A 21,974-nucleotide genomic window follows, 5' to 3' on the forward strand; every position below is an offset into this window, starting at 1 on the left:
TACACTGTATTCACACATGCGCAACTTGGACGGATTCTCAGAATTAAAGTGATGAGAAGTTGAGCCTCGTGGCTCTCCTCTCGTCCTGCTGCCAGGCAGTGACTGGGTGGGCTGACCCATCCCAGGATCTGGCTAATAGATACCAATGCCAAGTCTGTCCTTGTGCAGTGCTCATACAACAACATACAGCACACATGTTCAGCCACTCAGGTGGGTCCCAACATCTCTGCCACACGGTCCACCAAAACCCACGTTCTTCTCTCTATTTCCTGTTTTGGTGTCCATCTCTTAATGAACTTAACCTGGGAAAACAGCCCACTTTGATATTGTTTCTGCCACATCAGGAAATGATTGGCAGGCCACATATCTGGAGCACTCTTGGTAGGTGGATGAAGTTGCCATGGTTACTGAATGTTTCCAAGCTATATTAGCTCTCGTTTACTTTTAAGCATCTAAAAGCATTTAATCCCTCAGCATTTCAAAGCAGAGAGAGAAATTAGCCCCTATCCAAAGCTTCTTGCTCTTTCTCTCTCTTTCTCCATATAACTTGAATCCCAGGCACACAGGCACTGCCATCCTGCCCACAAATAAAGGAATGCAGACACCTCTGAGACAAGAATTCCTTAGAACTCAGCGCTGACGCACATCCTTCCACAACTGCTCAGATTCTGGAAAGCCTCCACATCTTCAGAGCCAAGTCTCTTTCCACAGAGCGTGCCCAAGAGCCAACCACTCTGCTGGGATCATGGGCTTCTAGAGAATACCATCCCACACACCCATGAATCATGGGAAGTGAGACCCTTAGCTGGGTAAAGACTTTTATGGACCCACAAAAACTGGAACCAAGGGTTCCTGCCTTGGGCAATACTATCTCTGCTTACTTCTGGCTAGAGTAATCCCCTAACCAATGGCTTTCCCCAGTTTTCAGTAGGGACTGAAAGAGAGAAGGGCCAGATCCTTTCTCAATCTGTTCCTCCCCTAAGCCCATCTCTCCCCATTGGGAATTCCCATGGTACTTTATCCTTACTGCTTTCATGGGAAGTCATTCTTTTGTACTTTACTAATCCTCTTGATGGCCAAGAGATACTGGCAACGAGAGACATCAATGCATCTGCATAGTCACTTCAGAAGACACACCTACCACGTTTATCAGCAGACAGTGAAGGTTTGCTTCTGGAAACTTCCTATTGCCCTAAGTCCCTCATATACCACCTTTAAAAAGATTGAGAGCCAGAAATGGTGGCACAGACCTGTAAACCTATTGTTTTTAAGACAGGAAGATTGCCACCCTGAGCTATACAATGAGGGAAAGTAAGACAGAAGGTAGGAAGAAGCAGGCAGGGACATAACTAGAGTCAAGATCTCAATTTTTCAAAGCATTTTAAGTGCAATGGCTAGAAACTGCAGCTTTAGTGACTGTGGTGGTTTGAATAAGCTTGGCCCAGGGAGTGGCACTATTAGGAAGTGTGGCCTTGTTGGAAGAAGTATGTCACTGTGAGGGTGATCTTTGAGAACTTCCTCTGAGCTGCCTGAGGATGCCAGTCTCCTCCTAGCTGCCTTCGGAATAAGATGTAGAACTCTCAGCTCCTCCTGCATCTGCCTGGATGCTGCCACTCTTCCGCCTTGATAACAATGGACGGAACCTCTGAACCTGTAAGTCAGCCCCAAGTAAATGTTGTCCTTTATAAGGGCAGCCTTGGTCATGGTGTCTCCTCACAGCAATGAAAGCCCAACTAAGACAGTGACCATGCCCTGTCCCTTCAGAATGATGCTCAACTGATAAGATACTGTTTCTGTTTAAATCCAGGCTTTGAAAAAGACCATGCCTGGAGCTCGTCACTGAAGGGCCAGTGAGTAAACCATCCTAATAAGAAGAGCCAAGAGAGGAAAGCAAACCGTTGGCTTTACCCATTCCTGGAATTCCTCATGGGGAATAAAGAAGTGTCTCCTATGTCCCCATGACGTGTTGAGAAAAGAAGATGCCAAATGGATGGCCTGAGGTCGATCCCTGGGTCGTGTGTGGGAGAAGGAGAGAATTGATTCTCACAAAGTGTCCTCCTGAGAGGTCCAAAAACCTTGGGAATAAAAACTTCATTTCCCAGGGAAGCGTACTGGGCTCCTCAGAAGGCCCCACTGACAATGGGCCCTTAGTCAATGGCAGCCTTGACTTAGGGAGGTGAGTCTGGAACTGAGTCAGCCCCTGGGACACCTAGCTGCAGGAGATAATAAAACCAGAACTGAGCTGGTTTCTGAAACACTTCAAGGTTTCACCAAATATAACAGAACTAGCATAAGCAGCCAATCAAAGTTGTACTAATGTCACTGCTTTGCTCCTACCAATCATATCAGAGGTTACCTAACCCTTCTGGAAAATTCCCTGGAAATACATAAAAGGGGGCTGTGAGCCCCTCAAGTCGCCACTATTTGGATGAGTGGTTGACCCCTGCATGCTGGCAACTTCTGCAGAATAAACACTCTTTGCCTTTGCATGATATTTGAGTCTGGAGTCTTCCTTCAACAATTCTTGGACCCTAACATTCTGCTCTCTACAAATTCCCCCTCTCAAATAAATACTTGTAATTTTAATTTGGGGAGAGAAGAGAGAGAGAGAGAGAGAGAGAGAGAGAGAGAGAGAGAGAGAGAGAGAGAGATATGCTATCTATGCACAGGGCAGATCTGCAACCCAGAAGAGACCTGAAGGGTAACATTTAGGATCTATGCAGAAAGTGTCTGAGGCTTCTCAGATGAAAGGCGTTTCTTAAGAACAGCGTGTGTTACTCACCACAGAAGCCTAAGGTGGAACTTGGCTGTGAACAAATAAACACACTGCTGACTGCCAGCCAAGGGTTCCATGCAATCTGTCTCGCCCCACCTGAACATATGTGCACAGTCAGCAGAATCAGGGCCACAAATCTGCCATGGCTTTCAGATAGAGAGGGCCAGAGTGCGTGGACCCTGGGGGTGTCAATGAGACAATGAGATGACAGAGATGACAGAGCCACTGTCCTCTTCAGAGCCCGCACGGCCTGCAGGCCTTGCTCAGTGAGCTCCTATCACAGGGAGACCTGTTGAACCAGCCACAGCACATGCGAGGGAGAGGGAGAGGGAGAGGGAGAGGGAGAGGGAGAGGGAGAGGGGGAGGGGGAGGGGGAGGGGGAGGGGAGGGGGAGGGAGAGGGGGAGGGGGAGGCAGAGGGAGAGGGGGAGGCAGAGGGAGAGGCAGAGGGAGAGGGAGAGGGAGAGGGAGAGGGAGAGGGAGAGGGAGAGGGAGAGGGACAGCGACAGGGACAGGGACAGGGAGAGGGAAGAGGGAGAGGGTGGTGCAGCCACCTAGCTACAGGACAGCAGCCAGGGTGGGGCTTTCCCCTTCAGTGGAGCATATCTTTCTGACATAAAAGGGCCAAGCCAAAAAAGAAAAATTGTTTTTCTTTGCAAACCCTGACTTCTGGGTGTGTGGCTCAGGAGTGTAGCACACACTTAGCACCTAGGAAGTCCTGGGTTCACCCCCAGCACTAAAAACAAAAAGGCAAAACAAAGCCAACCAGGTGCCTCCCAACAGTATGCAAATCCCCTAGAAGATGAATTTGAATTTTCAAAGATAATAGGGGTGGGGGAAGCACCTCTTTCAACCAGAGATGGCAGAGCAGAGGCTTGAAATGCTGTCTTAGAGCCAAGGAGGACCTAGTAATAATTTGCGCTTGCAGTCTCTACCCCACCTAGTGCGAACCTCACTCACTCTACTTTGGGGAGTCTTTGTCCTTGCTCCCAGATGCTAAGATGGACTAGAATCTCTCACACCCACCGGCTGGGGCTCCCCATGAAGGCTGTTCCTGGCCTAGAGGAGTTCCACCTGTGCATATTTATCTGTCTCAGAAACTCTATGGGCAGGGCACACCTGGCTCCCAGCCCCCCTTCACTGTATTCTGAGTTTAAGAGTCTTTTTCCCTAAGTTGAAAACACTGCCCTTTCATTCTCCAATGAAGGTTTGCTCCCTCCACCCCTTTCAGAACCGTCCCACTCTCTGACCCAGGCTAACACCACCCACTCTCACTCCCATCTGCTTTTCTTTAGCATAGAGGATGGAGTCGAGTGAGGTTTCTAATTTCAGTGTACAACAGATGATATAGTTTAACCAATCGATCCCTAAAATGTTTGTCTTGGAAACTGATCCTCAAAGTCACAGTTAGTGGTGTGTGGAGGGATGGACCTTTGAAGGAAACTGCGTCATGGGAATCCCATCCCAGACCTCAACTAACTTAGAATGTGGGCCCAAGACGCCCACATACTAAGGTTGAGAGTCACCATCTTATCCAACTGGGAAATGGTGGAACCTGTAGTAGGTGGAAGAGTTTCATCACAATATCAAGTCACTGAGAGGACTAGTAGGACCTCAGTGGTCCCTTCTCTCTCTTAATCCAGCCACCATGACTCTAACACCTCGTTATGATGTTTGCCTCATCACAAGGACAACAGGACCAAAAAATCATGGCTAAAGCCAGAGCCGAAACAAAACCATGTTTCCTTTCAAGTTATCTCCCTATTTGTCACAGTGATGAAAACTGACTGTCACAACAGGGGTTCTCAAGGGAGCGGGACTGGTTATGCTGAGAGGGGTCTGTTGTAGAAGCAAGTTTTGGCCTTCTCATGTGAGGCCTCTCTGTTCTCTCCTGTAATCTTTTGCTTACAGACTAACAATAGGGAACAGCCACAGGGGAGATTCTTGCGCAGCCCTCTACCCTCCTCTGAGAGAATAACATCCTCTGACCTTTGTCAGCCCAGGAGTCTGCTCAGCGTGAGACAGCTCCTTCTCTAGTTCCTCTCATCCTCTCTCTTCTGCCGCAGGCCTCACCAAGAGGGCCATTCACTCCTCATAAACCCAGTTCCTTCCCACCGCAGAGCTGCAGGCATGGTGCTGTTCCCCACTGGCAAATGATCTTCCCCTCCTGTGCACATCCCCAACCCTTTGCTGAAAGACTCCCTAGAGAGAAACCTCCAGGCCTCTGATCCTAGGAATGTTCTCTCTCAGGAAGAGCTGTCACTTCCCCTTGAAAAAGTACATTTTATAATTGTGTATTTTCTTGTGTTCACATCCTGACTATCTAGGTACCGAATGCCCACGTGTCCATGTGTGAATCTAACCCCAGCACAGCAGCCTTGGAGAGGACCCTGAGTAATGTTTGCAGTGAAATGATACCATGAGGGAGGGCTTCAGCCCCGGGGTGCTGGACTTATAAGAAGGGACAGAGAATGCTCTCTTGTTTTCTCTGTCCCACAAGGACACAGGTGCCCATCTGTAAATCAGGTAGAGAACTCCCACTATGATTGACCATGCTGGAGGCCCAATCTCATACTCCTTGCCTCCAGGGCTAAAAGAAACAAGTAGCTGTTGTTTAGAACACACAGTCTAAGATAGTTTTCCATACAGGTGACCATCCTAGCTTGTACACTTCGTTAGCCCACACACTTTATATAGCCCGGACTGGTCTCAAAGCTGCTGTCTTCCAGGTCTAGCCCCAGGGTGCTGACTGGCATTACAAGCAACCACTTACAGACCCAGCTAAAACAATGTCTGGCCCTTATCTTTTCAGTTTTGGTTTTGTGACACTGGGTCTTGAACCCAGGACCTTGCGAATGCTGGACACACATTCTATGACTGTGTTATTACCTCCACCCCCACACCCCCAGCTCCCAAGTATTAATACATCCCTGCTCCCAGTGAGACCTTCTGATAATAAATGTTGGATTAACGTGTTAAAGAACGGAAACTCCACAGAACAAGGAAGAACCAGGGAGCTCAGTTTTTATACCAGTCTTCCTCTCAGGCTGAATAGCCAACAAAGTGCTTCGCATCCCTGGAAATGCCCACTTCATATTAGATATGCTCAAGCACCCACCTCTTACTCTTGGCATTTACTCTTCCACCCCCACCCTACCCCACACAGACCTCGAGGAAGGATGTGAGATCGCAAGAAGAGGAACAAACCCTTGAGATGCAGAGGAGAGGGTGAGATGAGTAAAAATACAAAAGCCCGGTGTGCTTAGAACGACTTAAACTCTGTCGCTGTTTACCTAGTCTCACACAGGTAGGGTTTCTGTGCTCCCCACCCACCCACACACCTGCCCACCATAAAGGGATACTTTACTGCATCCAGGGGACATTTTTTTTTTTACAAAACAAACATTATAATCCACCCTAACAAGATTACTGGTAACAAGGATTTTGAGTTTCCCTGTTTTGTTTCATCTCGTTTTTTCTGTCCAGTTACAGTCTAAGCGGTGGCTGGGGTTAGTCAGGGTTCAGTCGTCTGAGGGGCACGAGAGGAAGCTCCCACGTTGTCCGCTCCTTAAGCAGGCGGGAACACCATTCTGCAGGAAACGTGCGCACACCTGCCCTTAATTACAGCTAGGAGGCTGGAGAGGTGGGTCGGGCCAACAGAGGAGGGCGTGGCCCGACTGCACATTGCTTACTGAACAGGTTTACTGGACTGGCTTCAAGTCCTGAGCCAAGCACTGTGGACGTGGGGTTAGTTCATTAACCTCATGGGGCTTCAGTTGTCCCACCTGGAAGATGGGAGACACAACTAAGGGTTACTGGGCTGTTGGGAAAACTGAGTGTGTGCGGGACAAACCAAAAGACAACTCATCATCAATTCCTCAGCCTGTGGAGGCGTCCATCTTTGTTATCTGCGGTCTCCACATTTTCGTCTCTTCGTTTCACCAAACTTAGCATCATGATGAGCTTTGACCCCTATTTTACAAATGCCGGTCCAAGGCTACACGAGGAGATGGCAAAACCAGCCCTGGGGCCACAGTGTACCCACGGTTATTACTGTCACCACAGTAATCACTACTTACTGGACGCTAGATGAGGGGAGGGGACTTAGCTCAGCACTGACTCAAAACAACCCGTTTGGAAAGGCTGACCTGTTTTATGAATGGAGACACCACCTTTAGTTAAGGAAGGAAGTCCGAGGGTGTGACCCCCACTCTGAGTGCAAAGCCTGAGGTGTCCTCCACATCATCTGCTTTCTGCTTTGCAGAGATCAGGAGCCGGCATGGCCAGCTCGGGGAAGCCGCAGAAAGCAAGCCTGATGGTGTGTGTCTAAAATCTCCATTTTACCAGGTGCTGCTTTCAATCCCAGCACTCTGGAGGCAGAGCCAAGGGGATCAATCTGAGTTGGAGGCCAGCCTGGTCTATATATCAAGTTCTAGACCAGTCAAGGCTACTAGTGAGACCCTGTCTCAAAAATACAATAACAATAAAATTAAATTTAAAGCTGTATTTTTTTAACTCGATATATTTTTTATTTACATTTCAAATGATTTCCCCTTTTCTGGCCCCCCACTCCCCGAAAGTCCCATAAGCCCTCTTCCTCCCCCTGTTCCCCCATCAACCCCTTCCCACTTCCCTGTTCTGGTATTGCCCTACACTGCCGCACTGAGCCTTTCCATAAGACTTCAGTCTTCTCCTCCATTCTTCTTGTACCTCATTTGATATGTGGATTATGTTTTGGGTATTCCAATTTTCTAGGAATATCCAATATCCACTTATTAGTGAGTGCATACCATGATTGATCTTTTGAGACTGGGCTACCTCTTAGTATGATGTTCTCCAGCTCCATCCATTTGTCTAAGAATTTCATGAATTCTTTTTTCTAATGGCTGAATAGTACTCCATTGTGTATATATACCACATTTTTGTATCCGTTCCTCCGTTGAGGGATACCTGGGTTCTTTCCAGCTTCTGGCTATTATAAATAGGGCTGCTACGAACATAGTGGAACACATATCCTTATTACATGCTGGGGAATCCTCTGGGTATATGCTTAGGAGTGGTATAGCAAGATCCTCTGGAAGTGATGTGCCCAGTTTTCTGAGGAACCGCCAGACTGATTTCCGGAGTGGTTGTACCATAAAGCTGTATTGTTAAATGGGTCCATGAATGCCCTCTCAAGGAGAGATCTATTAGGATACACAGACTACCTATCCCCAGGGGAAAGCCTAGCTTCCTATCTATTTCCAGAAAGTTTGCTCCATGGGTCATGGAAAAAAATAAGATTGTATTAAGATGAAGCACAGCACAGAGGTTCTTGGCCTCTGCATTTTTTTTTTATCTTCTGGGAATTGGAATAACACACATAATCTCCCAAGTAAAATTTCACCTTCTCACAGCTTCTAACACCAGTGACGTTTCCTCAGTAATAGGTGACTGTCTTAGCTAGCTGTTAAATATGTTGATGTGTCTACTATATCTTTATATAGAGACACATAAGGATATATATCTACATCTAGAGAGTGATCTCTCTATATAAATAGCTAGACATACACATATAGACATAAACACATCAGTATAGACACAGATATATTCCAGCTACTCAGGAGGTTAAAGAACTGGGACCTAAAACCTGTGTAATTTAGTGAGACCCTGACTCAAGATTTTAAAAGTAAGAAGAGGGCAGGCCCCATGGCGGAGCTCTTGCCTAGCATCTATAAAGTCTGAGGTTCAGTCTCCAACACAGTCTCCATCCTGTAGTAACAATGTATCAAGACCTTGCGCTCGCTAACTGGTCATTTCCCTGGGCATTTGTCTTCGACTGTGTATCACTCCTTTAAAATACAGCTTTCTGTTGTTTAGAGGGAAATCACTTGACAGCAAAACAAACCCTAAAGTGAGTTTCCCCGAGTACCCTGTTGGTTTTACGGAAGGATGGCACTTCATTCCCTTGTTGGCAATAAGGAAGCGAATCTCCTTTAGGGACTCTGTTCCATCAAAGGCCACGTTAGGGCCCCATCAGTTTGAAGCCGCACACCATCGGTTTGCAGTAGGGCAAAGAGGGAGGGTGGTAGCAAGCCTGCTGTGGCTGACTCTACAGAGGACTCTCTGCCCAGTTTGGTGCCTGCTAATTCCAGATGAAATTTAAGTTTAAGTAAGCAACCAAGCCAGGAAGTCTTGTGCTAGCCAGTATTCCAGCACTGGCTGAAATCCAGTAGTTAATTAAAAGGACAGCACTACTCCCCTCTTACTACAGAGTCAAGTTTAGATGAAGCACCTGCTCTCTCTGAGCCTCACACATGCAGCCACAACCTGGAGGTGGCTGGGAGCAGACTGCTACAGGGCATGCAACTAGCTTTCCGCCGAACAACAGAGACAACAAGACTCTGGAAATTTGTGAAATGCTTATAGCTCACTGTGGCAACAATTCATAACAAGTACATATTTGGTTTCCTAACTTCATCTTGCCTAAAACCTTCCAAAGGAAAGGGGTAGAAGAAACTGTTATTCAGATCCTAGGAATCAAATGCCTACCATTTCAGTAGTGAACCTTTGCTTTGGATAAAAGACACAGCCTTGGTATTTTGTTGTTGTTGTTGTTGTTGAAGCAAATATCGGTGACCACACATACAGACACTTGACCTCCTGCCTCTGTGGCTTTACAGTTTATATTTTAAATGTCTTATCTAAGCAATACTACCACCGTTGCTCTGGAAGTGATGACCCCAACAGAATGGGCAGCTGGGTAGCAGTTTCAGTTAGGAGGCAGGCGTTGGTACAGCAGGACTTGGAATGCTACAGATTCCTGACTGTCTTTGATGAAAGAGTCCCTGGCCAGGAGTTAAAACCAGAACAGCAACGCTGGGCGTAGTATCTCAGGCTATTGCCAGCACCAGAGCCATGTGCGCAGTATCAACTGTGAGTCCTGCTGACAGCCCAGCTTTCTTAAAGATATGTTTGGTATAGAGGAACAGGAGAGCAGAGCTTTAAGGAAGACAGTTTCTGGATGCACTCCGACATAGTGGCTATACCCAAAAGATAATTGTCTTCTAGTAACAGAGCCCTTGCCATGGACCATAATGTCCATGGGGTGGATGTTACCTTACCCTGTATTAAGCTTCACTTTGTCTAGACTTTACCAGCAAGAAAAGAGAGGCTCACATAGACCATTTTTAACTTGTAGCCAATCACATCACTCAAGTGAGAGAATCAAAGATAGGAACCAGGATTACTGGGTCTATGTTCTATAAAAACAAACCTCTTGTGGTCTTGGAAAGGGCCCTTCCTCTTCTTCCTCTCTGCCCCTGGTTTTAAGTCTGCCTCTCCCCTGAGCAGCATACATGAGGATACCTGTCTGTAAACCAGCGGCTCCCAGATCACAACTACCACACTGGTCTCTGCTCTCAGCAGAGAAACCTCTCCTCTCCAACAGACATCCTGAAAGTTAGCCATACGCCAGGTATTCTTAACATCCAAAGCAGGAAGGCTGCTTTTAAGTAGGCAATCAGACTCCATTCTATACCTTTGACTGGACCCTTAAAGGATGGAGCCATTGACAAGTGTTTTCTGGCCTCCCAAGGCAATTTCGAACACCAGTAACATAGGCAATACAGAACCAAAGGTGCTTCGCAGTCTAGCCACTTATATGCTTTTTGCAATCTGTGAAAATGCTGCACACTCGAGGACCTATTTGGGCGACTCTGCCAAGCAAACATTGTCTTCCTTCCTTCTTTTGTATCCCACGAAATCCAAGGGAAGTCCTCCCTTGACCTCAGGACCATAGGAGGTTCCTGGAAGCAGCCAGCCTGTCTGCAGCATGCACTCAGGCAGGTCCAGGTCAGCAGGCGCTTTCCCTAGGAGGCTGCCCACCCACTGGTCTCAGGCTCCTAAGCCTACGTGCACATTGGAATCACCTAGGGAGCTCTGGACCAGTAGTTTAGAGAATTAATCTGTCGAATAATCTGGGAGTCTAGATTTGCTAAATCCACACTTGATTCTAAATTGCTAGCAGGCAGGCTGAAAACGCGGGCCTTAGATCACACTGGGATCGTAGATTCCGCGGGTCCCTAATTAGGCCTGCCTCTGAAACTCTGGGTGAGGGGTGGGAGATGGGGTCTCTCCCCTCGGGTTTCAGCCAGAGCTCTTCCACAACAGCCTTGCATTTCCTCAGCGGGTTACAGAACCTGCGGGCGCCAACCCCCATGACTTACCAAGTTGGCAGAACTTTGGCTCAGGTGACCCTGGAGTATGGTGGCTCTCGGCACGGGGATCCGGGGACTAGGGTCGCGGATCGGGCGGGACAGCAGCTGGCAGGAGGGAGGCTGCTGCGGCTCGAGGTCGGGGGATCAGGAGCTGGCTGGGACTACGCCCCGGGCTCGGGTGGGCTCCGGGGAGGGAACGGGGCGGAGCGGGCGGAGGAGGAGGGGACCGGCCGAAGCGCTGTCCCTTGTCACATTTCCCGGGCGGGAGCCATCAGCGCATGTTAGCCGGACGAGCGGCCACTGCGCAGGGAGGTGGGCAGGCCTCGGAGTTCGCCCAGGGGTAACACCCTGGGAACTCGTCGTGCCAGCTCTGCCTCCGCCGAGAGCCAAGGCCCGCCCCCTGAGTGCCACCCAGTGCCGGTAACCACAACCAATGCCGGGAACCGGGCAGAAAGGATTGTTAAACTCAGTAAAATTCAGTGTGATCTACCTTCAGAGACCTAGGTGTTCTCCTGGTCTGTTGTTAAGTCTTCTCTTGACCACGAATAATCTAGAGCCTTTTCATTTGCTGTGAGGAATTAGGTGAAGGAATTAACACGTTAATAAACCTTCCGAATAAATATTTTTAAACTTTTTGACAGTTAAACAAAAGTGCTTTCAGATTTGTGGCCACGAATAGTCATGGCTAGGAAAACTCGCATGAAGGTGACCCTCTGAGAAAAGCAAAACCGAAACTTTGCAAGACCCTTGGGCCAGTGTGTAAGGGTGTACGTGCGTGGGTGAAGGCCTCTCTCCTGCAGTGTGCTGCAGTGATGTGGCTAAGTGACTGAAGGGAAAACTTTTATTCTAAGAGTCTGATCTGTTTGCAAGGGCTTGAGCCGGAGCCAGGGCCAATCGTACTGTGCACCCCACTCATCCTTAGCCTTCTGGTTTTTCCTTTTTTTTTACATTTTTTGAGACAGCTTTTCCTTACTTGTTATTTTGAACTTTTTTTCTGAGGGGGAGATAATTGTAAATTAATAAAGAACTGGGAGGATAAGGCACAGATTCATGTAACCATAACACAATTTGCCCTAGTCTTGGGGAACTACGGCACAAAAACCTACTGTAAGCAGAAAACAGACTATTAATAGAGTCAAGATACAGAACAGGACCACCACAGCATCCTTTCACACTGTCCCAGCCTGTGCTCAAACTCTGGCAACCACAAACTTGCTCCCATTTCTAGAAATGTATCAAGATTTTTAAATAGATGGAATTGGGTTGCACTTTGGGATAACATTTTTAAATTCTGTATTCTCTCTCTCTCTCTCTCTCTCTCTCTCTCTCTCTCTCTCTCTCTCTCTCTCTGTGTGTGTGTGTGTGTGTGTATATGTAAGTGTATGAGAATGCCCAGTTGTGGTAGTGGCACATGCCTTTAATCCCAGCAGTTGGGAGGCAGAGGCAGGTGGATTTCTGAGTTCGAGGCCAGCCTGGTCTACAGAGTGAGTTCTAGGGCTATACAGAGAAATCCTGTCTCAAAAAACAACAACAACAACAACAACAAAAAGTATATGAGTACATACATGTCATGATGTACATGTGGGGGTCACAGAACAGCGGCAGGACTTGGTTTTCTCTGTCCACAATGTGGCTTTGGAACATGATTGAACTCCAACTCAGTAGCAGGCACCTTTCCCCACTGAGCAGTCTCACCGGCTCTAGTATTTTGCTATTGTCTGTTTTGATTCAGTATAATCCTAAGAGGACTCGCCTAGACCATTGCCTGTATCAATAGTGATTTCCCTTTAATTGTTGTCATTGGGCAGCATTCTGAAGCATGTGTTTCTGTAGCTCTTTGAAATACTGCTTGCCTTTTGGGGCTATTTTCAGCTTTTGGCACCAATTTCTCCAAAGCCTGCTGAGCTATCTTCTGAAATAGCTAAAACATTTAGCATTTGCACTATCGACCAGCTAAGTGACTGCTTCCTGGCCTGTCACCTGTCTCTGGTGCTGTCCCGTTTCATCTTGATGATGTGGAGAGTTGTATTGTCCTGGTGAGACACTGCTGTGGTTTTAACTTGCTGCTGACGTGGACTTCTTGCCTGTGCCTACATGCCATCTGTCTCTTCTCTTGAGGAAAACATGTCTCTGTGTCTCTTGTTCTTTTCCTAAATATTGTGTGTTGAGAGTGTCTATGTGTGACTTGTAAATATTTTCTCCAATCTTTGCCTTTCTCCTCCCTTTCTCTCTCTCTGTCTCTCTCTTTCCCTCTCATTCTGCCACACACACACACACACACACACACACACACACACACACACACAGAGAGTTTCAGCTGTCCTGAAACTCACTATATTGCCAAAAATGACCTTGAGCTTCTCCTTCCAAGAGCTAGGATTGAAAACATGAAAACATAGGATATGAAAACATGGGCAGATACCATGGAGCAAACCCAGGGCATGCCAGGCAAGGGCTGTTAGCCGCGGAGCTCTATGCCTGAGCCCCCTGCCTGCCCTTTCATGTTATGAAGTCCAGCTTACTTGTTTTCCTTTCAATGGGTCGTACATTTGGAGTCAAGTCTGAACTCTGCTAATTCCTTGATTTTAAACCCTGCCCCTAGAGGTTGCTGGCGTGGCTGCTGTGTCACATGGGCGTCAGTAGGTGGCAGAGAAGAGAGAGGCTATGTCTACACTCTGATTGATGAACTGAATGATTACTAGCCAAACCCGTGAGCCTGAGATGACCACCAATCTGGTGTCGCAAAGGCCCAGATGGGCTCCCAGATGGGCTTTGATTCACTGAGGAGTGAACCAAAGACTGGATGAACTCTGCGTGGGACCCTGGAACTGGGGGCCCCAGGTGGAAGTGAGCCCCAGATAGACAACCTCCATATGGGCAGGCCTGGACAGGGAGCTAGCCTGAGATGACCACAGGTCTGTTAAAAGCAGGCCTGGGGGGCAGGCCATGCCTGAGATGGCCTCTGCCTGCTGCCATAGTGCACAGGCAGAACATAGCACTCCTGAGACCACTCCTCAGATGAGGCCTGGCACTCAGAGACCCTGGGCACCACCAAGAAAAGGAAGTAGTGGTAGAGAAACAAAAGAGAGAGAGAGAAGCAGAAGGCTGTATGCACAATGAAGAGAGGCAGAACGGCAGGCTCGAGGGTATGAGGAACAGCCGGATGTGAGTAGCCACAGCCGGACCTGGGACCTGGGACCGTAGTGTGGTCCTGGCCTGTGCTGCCACGGGAGGCCACATCTGGGTGCATGGCTCTGCAGCAGCAGGGGTCTGTTACCACCCCTCACCTGAGAATGATAGGAGAGCTGGCCCTGAGGGTGCGGGGCTTGGGGTGGGGGTGAGATTAGGAGAGTTGACCTCCCCTAGCCAGCTGTAGTACTTAGAAGAGCTTCGTCGTCGCCCACCCACCACCACCCTGCGCATCGCCCAAGAAGCACAGTAGCAAGAAGCACAGTAGCAAGAAGCACAGTAGAGTAGGCCCTGGAGTAGGGAATTGTGGGCCGGTGAGCAGGCTCAGAGGGAGCAAATGTGGGAGAGCTGGTCTGTAACTTGTCTTCTACAAAGTGACAAGGACCAGGGAGAAATGCATTCCCCCACCCTTGCCCTTGCCACCTATGACAGCCTGAGAATTGACCCCATTCCTCCCCTGCTGCAGCACTTGGGAAAACGGGCCCGGGCTTTGCCTGGCAGCACAGTGGAGCCGGCCCTGACGGTGTGGGTGTGGACAAGCCAGCCAAGAGGGCACGAGAGCAGGAGAGCTGGCTCGGCCCCTTGCTGGTGACAGCATCCGGTGGCCCATCCAAGGCCAGGCGGAAGAGCTCATTCGGGTGGTGTGGGTACAGGAGACCCGGAGGGCTGACCCGCTCAGATTCCTCTCAGGCCCAGATGCAGGGCTTTGACTTGGCCCTAACATCTACCCCATCGCAGAACTATGGGGTCCATGAAGGGGCTGGGCCCACAGATCCAAGTCCACAGGATCTCCACGACACAGGGCCACAAGATAGCCAAGAGGAGTCCTGTGAGGTGCCAGTATTGATGGTGTAGCAGAAGCCAGAGGCCTTGGACCAGACTAAGGATTCATCACGATGAACCCATTTGAAAGCAAAAAAACAAAAACAAAAACAAATAAAACCTATGGACAAAGGGGTTCACTGTATGACACGCTGCGACACACTAAGCTTCCACAATGAGATTTTTTTCTTCTCTTGGGGGGAGGTTGCGAGGGTGGAGGACAGGTTCTAGGAGAGGGGGAGATAAGTGGGATTGGGGTGCATGGTGTGAAATTCACAAAGAAACAAGAAAACGTATAAAAGCTGGCAGTTACATCTTTTTTTCTAATAGTTTTACCGATTTGGGATTCCATTGTTTGTTTTCCTGAACAGGGTCTTGTTACATAGCCCAGGCTAGCCTCACACCTGTGGTCCTCCCCAGGTTCTGGGGTTATAGTCTATGCCACTGTGGCTGACAGTTACTCTAAGAATCTAAAATCCTCCCTCTCCTCATAGACTGTTCCGCTGCTGATTCAGGATTGTTGGCTGCGAAGGTTCTCCCATTAAGTTACCGCGGGCAGAAGTGAGTTTGGTGCATTCTTGTGGGTCCTTCCCCGGGTTCCTTGTTCTCCATTGCTCTATGTACCCACCCTCCTCCATCACTCTATGTACTCACCCTGCTCCATCACTCTATGTACTCACCCTCCTCCATCACTCTATGTACTCACGCTGCTACATCACTCTATGTACTCACCCTCCTCCATCACTCTATGTACTCACCCTCCTCCATCACTCTATATACTCACCCTCCTCCATCACTCTATGTACTCACGCTGCTACATCACTCTATGTACTCACCCTCCTCCATCACTCTATGTACTCACCCTCCTCCATCACTCTATATACTCACCCTCCTCCATCACTCTATGTACTCACCCTCCTCCATCACTCTATGTACTCACGCTGCTACATCATTCTATGTACTCACCCTCCTCCATCACTCTATGTACTCACCCTCCTCCATCACTCTATATACTCACCCTCCTCCATCACTCTATGTACCCATCCTCCTCCATCACTCTATGTACCCACCCTCCTCCATCACTCTATGTACTCACCCTCCTCCATCACTCTATGTACTCACCCTCCTCCATCACTCTATATACTCACCCTCCTCCATCACTCTATGTACTCACCCTCCTCCATTACTCTATGTACTCACGCTGCTACATCATTCTATGTACTCACCCTCCTCCATCACTCTATGTACTCACCCTCCTCCATCACTCTATATACTCACCCTCCTCCATCACTCTATGTACCCATCCTCCTCCATCACTCTATGTACCCACCCTCCTCCATCACTCTATGTACTCACCCTCCTCCATCACTCTATGTACTCACCCTCCTCCATCACTCTATATACTCACCCTCCTCCATCACTCTATGTACCCATCCTCCTCCATCACTCTATGTACCCACCCTCCTCCATCACTCTATGTACTCACCCTGCTCCATCACTCTATGTACCCACCCTCCTCCATCACTCTATGTACCCACCCTCCTCCATCACTCTATGTACTCACCCTGCTCCATCACTCTATGTACCCACCCTCCTCCATCACTCTATGTACTCACCCTCCTCCATCACTCTATGTACTCACCCTCCTCCATCACTCTATGTACTCACCCTGCTCCATCACTCTATGTACCCACCCTCCTCCATCACTCTATGTACTTATCCCTTTACCAGCAATTATATCAAGTGCTCATTTTATTGTCATTTTTTAAATATCCCCTTACCTAGTCCACTTTGACAGTTTTAGAAAAATTAATCATGTTACTATTTGACAACAGATTTGTTAAGTTTGTTCTGGGTTTGGGGAGAGCAGAGAATTTACCACGGGTCTTCCTCATGAATCTTTCAGCACTTGACTGTTACCATTCACCTTTCATCCTCTTATGCCCATCTTGGTTTCTTTCACCAGAATTTTGTTTTTTCACTACATTCTGCTCATAGCTTTCTAAGGTGTACACTTAAGCATTTCCATGGTTATTTGTTTCTTTTTTGCTATCATTTTGAGACAGAGTCTCATTGTGTGGTCCATGGAGACCTTGAATACACAATCTTCATCTTCCACTTCCCAAGTGCAGTGAATACAGGCACACACCACTGTGCATAGCTAGTATTCTTTTTCCTTTTTTTTTGAAACCAATTGTGTAATTGTGTACATGATCAGTCAGAATTACAATGTTCCAGCCCAAGTAGAAAATTGTGGTGATTTCTTAAGTTAAATATATAGAATTACCATATGATCAATTATTCTGCTCCTAGGTATAAGTCCAAAATAATTGAAAAGTAGAACTCAAAAATATATGTACATAAATGTTCTTGGGAGAATTATCAGTAGTAGTTGGAAATGAACAGTCCAGGTGCCCATGATGGGAGGAAGGCTAAACAGGTGTGGCGTGTGCACATGACTCATGCTATTCACAAAACAGATGTGAAGCTCAGGTGCCTACTACATGGAGGCGGAAACTCCAGGACACCGCACTGGACACTGCACTGGAGGGACGGTATAAACGGCACCTGTATGATCCCACTTCCATGAAATATACATGACAACCAAATCCTTATACACAGAGAACAGACTGGAGTTTCACAAAGGTGGGAGAATGGGCAAGGCTTTTGTATCTGCTTTCACTTGGTGTGACATAAATGTTTTGGAACTGAGATGGTTATAGCTGTAAAAGATGCCAACTGTCCACTTACAATGGCTATTTCATAAAAATATAGCTACAAACCTGGAAGTGGTATTCTCAGTTGCTGCTGTTTTTAGTTTATGTGTATGAGTGCTTTGTCTGCATGTATGTATGTGTACTGCCTGCATATCTGGTACCTATGCAGGCCAGTAGAGAACCTCCTGAGCCTCCGTGGGTCTAGGAACAGACCCCAAGTCCCCTGGAAGAGCAGCCAGGGCTCTTAACCACTCGAACTCTCCTTCTGTAACTTTTTTAAATTTTATTTTAACTTTTGCTGTATTGGCACTAAAATGCAGGACCACACACAGGCTGTGTCCTTCTGAGCTCCAGCTCCAGGCGGTATTGTATCTTTACATTCATTGCCTGTGTATTCATCTCAAGTGTGCAGAAACACAGTGGGCTTTTCATATATTACCTTGTATCCCGCGACTTAATGTGTATCCTATTGGACTTGATTATAGAGATTTCTTAAAATCTCTCTTGTTATTCTCTATGAGGACAATTCTGTCAACCATGTATAAATGGGGATAGTACCACTTACTGGTTTTTTTTTAACTATTACATTGAGAGAGAGAGAGAGAGAGAGAGAGAGAGAGAGAGAGGGGGGGGCGGTTGTTGGCGAGAAGCCAGAGGACAGCCAGAAGGGGTCAGTGCCCTCCTCCCATGTGAGTGAGTCTGGGTCTCAGGTCCCCAGGCTCGGCAGCGAGTGCTTTAGCTGCAGTCTTCTCCACGCCCAGTTTACTCTGCACTCCTTTTCTCTTCCACTTTAGCGCACAGGCTGTGCCATCTCGCTGTGTTGACGGGAGAGCATGGATCCTTTTTGTTTAGGGGTAAAGCATTTGGTAGTAATGTCACCACTATGGTTTTTATAAACTGTCAAACCGTTAGTCCCCTTTTCTATGTGCTTTAATTGTGAATGGGCGTGTGGCTGTTTTTTCCTTTTCTTTCCATCCTGAAGCGGCTTGACAGATTTGTAAATGCCACACCACTATAACATCTGTGGAATAAACTGCCTTTGTCATGGCTCCTAACTCTCAGGTATGGCTGAATCCTATTAATTCCTTTTTCCTTAAGCATTTTTTTTTTTTTTAACCCACAAGCATTAAGAATACTCATCTGTGGGCTTAGTTTTCTTTGTATTGTCAGTTTGGGCACCGATCTAATACTAACTTCATAAACTGAAACAGGTAAGGTTAGCAATTGTTCTGTTTCCTTTGCTCTGAATCCTTCCCTATCTGAAATTAACACAGGAATGAGTTTGCTTTGGCTCAGGTCAGCATCCAAGATCTTTGTCCACCTCTCCCTTTCAAACTGCCTGTCATAGTTTCCTGTAGACAGCGCAAGGCTGGGTTGTGTTTTAAATCCACTTTACCGATTTCTATATTTTAATTATCATATTTAGGGATTTTTTTACATGCATAAGTGTTGGCCCACATGTTCATATGCGTACCACCTACATGCTTGGTGCCTGAGGCCAGGACGGGGTGGTGAAGCCTCTGGAACTGGAGGTATAGGTGACTGTTAGCTATCCTGTGGGTGCTGGGAACCAAATCCACATCTTCTGCAAGAGTAGTGAGTGCTCTTAACCAGAGCCTTTTCGGCAGCTCCAATCATACACTTAGACACGTATACTTAATATGATAATTGGCATGCTGAACTATAACTCTGACACCTTGTTTTTGCTTTTTAGTTGACGCTTGTCATATTTATGATCCTCCTGCCTCAGCCTTTCAAGTACTGGGATTATAGGCACACACACACACACACACACACACACACACTGGCTTTCTTCTTGTCTTCTAATAGTGAGATTTTTTAAGTTTTTGTTTTGAGTAAATCCCTTCTGTATTTGTTTTATTGGTTGCCTACTGGGGTGTTACACATTCAAATACAGGGGCTCATCTTCTTGGCTTTCCTCTTCTAACCATGCTCTGGATTTTTGGACCTTGGCAGTTAGGATTACAACTTGTGCACCATTGTCGGGTGTGAATCAGGAGACTAAGAAGGGATTCCTAGTGCACTTGCCCTAATTTTTCTCACCATGAACTCTGATGTGCAAAGCTTCCTCCTTTTATTATTTAATAAATTCCTCCTTTCCTGTTTATTTTCTTCATTGTTTTGGGCAGGATAGCTGGTAATATTTTTTAAAAAAGTCTTTCTGTCTTACTTTGCCCTCATTGTTAGCGGTTCTGGGGGCTTCCCAGCTCTCCAGGACGTGTGCCACTTTCCACTGGGCTCCACCACTTCTGACAGGAAACATCATCATCATCGTATCCCTGCTTTTTCTCTCTAAGTGCTAATCCTCATTATGGAGTTTCTTTGGGCTTGCACAGGACCCACTCAGCTACTTTGTCTTCTGCAAACCTCAGGATGTTTTGGCATCTCTGCAGCCTGGCCTCTTCCAACAGGTCAGCTCTTCTCTTAGTCAAACGGGCTCCAGAGTTTCTTAGCCTCTTGGTTTGGCCTCCGACCTGCTGGTCTCCTCTCGCCCAGGCAGCTCGTGCTCCATCACCCAGTTCACTTCTTCTTCCTGTGGTCCCCACTGTCCGCTGCTGACCCCCATGCACTGAACTTTTAGATTTCAGCCATGGTTTTTGATACTAACATCATCATTCGGTCTCTCTCTCCTCTGCTTACTGAGTCATCTCTGGTGCCCAGCAGGATACCATTGCTTGCTGTGGCACTTCAAAGGCGGCCACTTACTCAGTGACTGTGGAAAGTGATGGCGCTCTCATAAATAAGGCACTTTGGCTTGGCGAGCTGCACTCTATCGTTGGGTGTTAGAAACAGTCACAACTCCAGTGGTCTATATTAACCCCAACCTGTGGCAGTGTCGAACCCACAACCAGGCCCTTGTGAGCACTGCACACTAACCCACTGAACTAGCTCACCACCGCCAACGGCTGTTGAAAACCTTTAACGGATAATCCCAACACGTCACCTCACCCTGACAGCTGGTTACTACTTACCATCTAGTCTGGGAGCTTCCTTGTTCTTGGAATATGATCATCAATTGAAATCAGGATATACTGGGATTTTAAAGGATCTCTTTAAGTCCTGTTTCTGCTGGTTCACTCTGAAGCTGTTCTAGCGTGGAGGTCAGGGGAACCAGCAGTGACGGATGGGAGTTCCCATGACTCACTGAGTGGTGCTGCCAGGTCCTTCCCAAGCTTTTTGACACATATACGGTGGCAAAATGGTTACAGGACTTCTAGTCATGTATGTGTATATGTAAAGAGACTCTCTTCCAGCCTCTGTTGGCATGGTGGAAACAAGTCTACAGTGCGTCTCTATGGCCTGCGTCAAGTGTTTGATGTATGTTTTTGAGCTGTTCTTTCCCGGTCCCTTCAGTAGAGCAGGCTGTGTGTACTGTGTGCAAGCATTCAAGCACACACTCTGCTGTTTCCAGGGCTTGGCTATTTTAGTTATACCCCTGAGCTGTGTGAGGCAAAAGAAAACTCAGGGAATTTTGCACTCCGTCTTTGGGTCTTAAGGCCCCTCGGAAGGCTCTGCCATCTCCCCAAACTTTCAGTCTTGCCCCCAGTTTGTTGAATAAACAACATGCAGAGAGTTGTAGTAGTACTTGACTGGAGAAATGGGGGAAAGTACATCTACTCCATCATCCCAGGAGCCAGTCTCCACAAACCCCTATTTTAAATTGTGGGGTTTCGGTTTGTCGTTGAGACGAGGCTTTACCATACAGACCAGGTGGGGCTCAGGCAATCCTGCCCTCGGCTCGAGTGCCAGGACAAGCACACCGTTCCGAGCCTAGTAACACCATTGCTTGCGTGGGAGAGGGTGTGCAGAGGCCAGCCTCGGTGGCATTCCTTGGGAGCCATCTACCCTTCCTTGAGATGAGGTCTCTCCTCAGCAGTCTGGGAACTCTCCGAGCAGGCAAAGCTGGCCAGCCAGCGAGCCCTAGAGATCCAGCTGTCTCTGTTCTTCCAGTAGTAGGACTGTAAGCTTATAACACCAGGGTTTTGGACAAGGGTTCTAAGGACGGACCTTGGCTCCTCAGGCTTGTGTATTAGGCACTTTACCAGTCGAGCTACCTACCCAGTTCCAAGCTTCTGTTTTCGCTGCTTTCACTTGTGGGAACTGGGCCAGCAAGTAGGAGCCACGCTAGTCCTACCTAAGGGTTCTGGTTTCTTGTCCTACTCTGAACACAAATGCTGCATTTGCACCCAGGACATTGAGGTTATTTCTTCCCAGCCTTGGTCTTGGCTCATAATCCACTGCTTTTTTTTTC

At 47.7% G+C, this 21,974-nt stretch overlaps 1 protein-coding gene and 1 pseudogene across 3 annotated transcripts in view; one reads left to right on the forward strand and one right to left on the reverse strand.

The window, feature by feature from the left end:
* The window catches only part of Nod1 (nucleotide binding oligomerization domain containing 1), a 48,843-nt gene extending 37,486 nt beyond the window's left edge, over positions 1 to 11,357 (reverse strand). Inside the window, exon 1 of one of the 3 annotated variants that reach the window (XM_052173773.1) lies at positions 10,983 to 11,356. The gene's annotated coding sequence lies outside the window, so the exon portion shown is untranslated. Of the gene's footprint in view, positions 1 to 10,982 lie in introns of all 3 variants that reach the window. The other 2 variants (XM_052173772.1, XM_052173774.1) reach the window with 2 other exon arrangements.
* A 2,207-nt stretch (positions 11,358 to 13,564) lies between these two features.
* Positions 13,565 to 13,684, forward strand: LOC127679557 (uncharacterized; annotated as a pseudogene).
* The last annotated feature ends 8,290 nt before the right edge of the window (positions 13,685 to 21,974 follow it).

The sequence above is a fragment of the Apodemus sylvaticus genome, chromosome 2 (genome assembly GCF_947179515.1).
Source record: "Apodemus sylvaticus chromosome 2, mApoSyl1.1, whole genome shotgun sequence".
NCBI lineage: Eukaryota > Metazoa > Chordata > Mammalia > Rodentia > Muridae > Apodemus > Apodemus sylvaticus.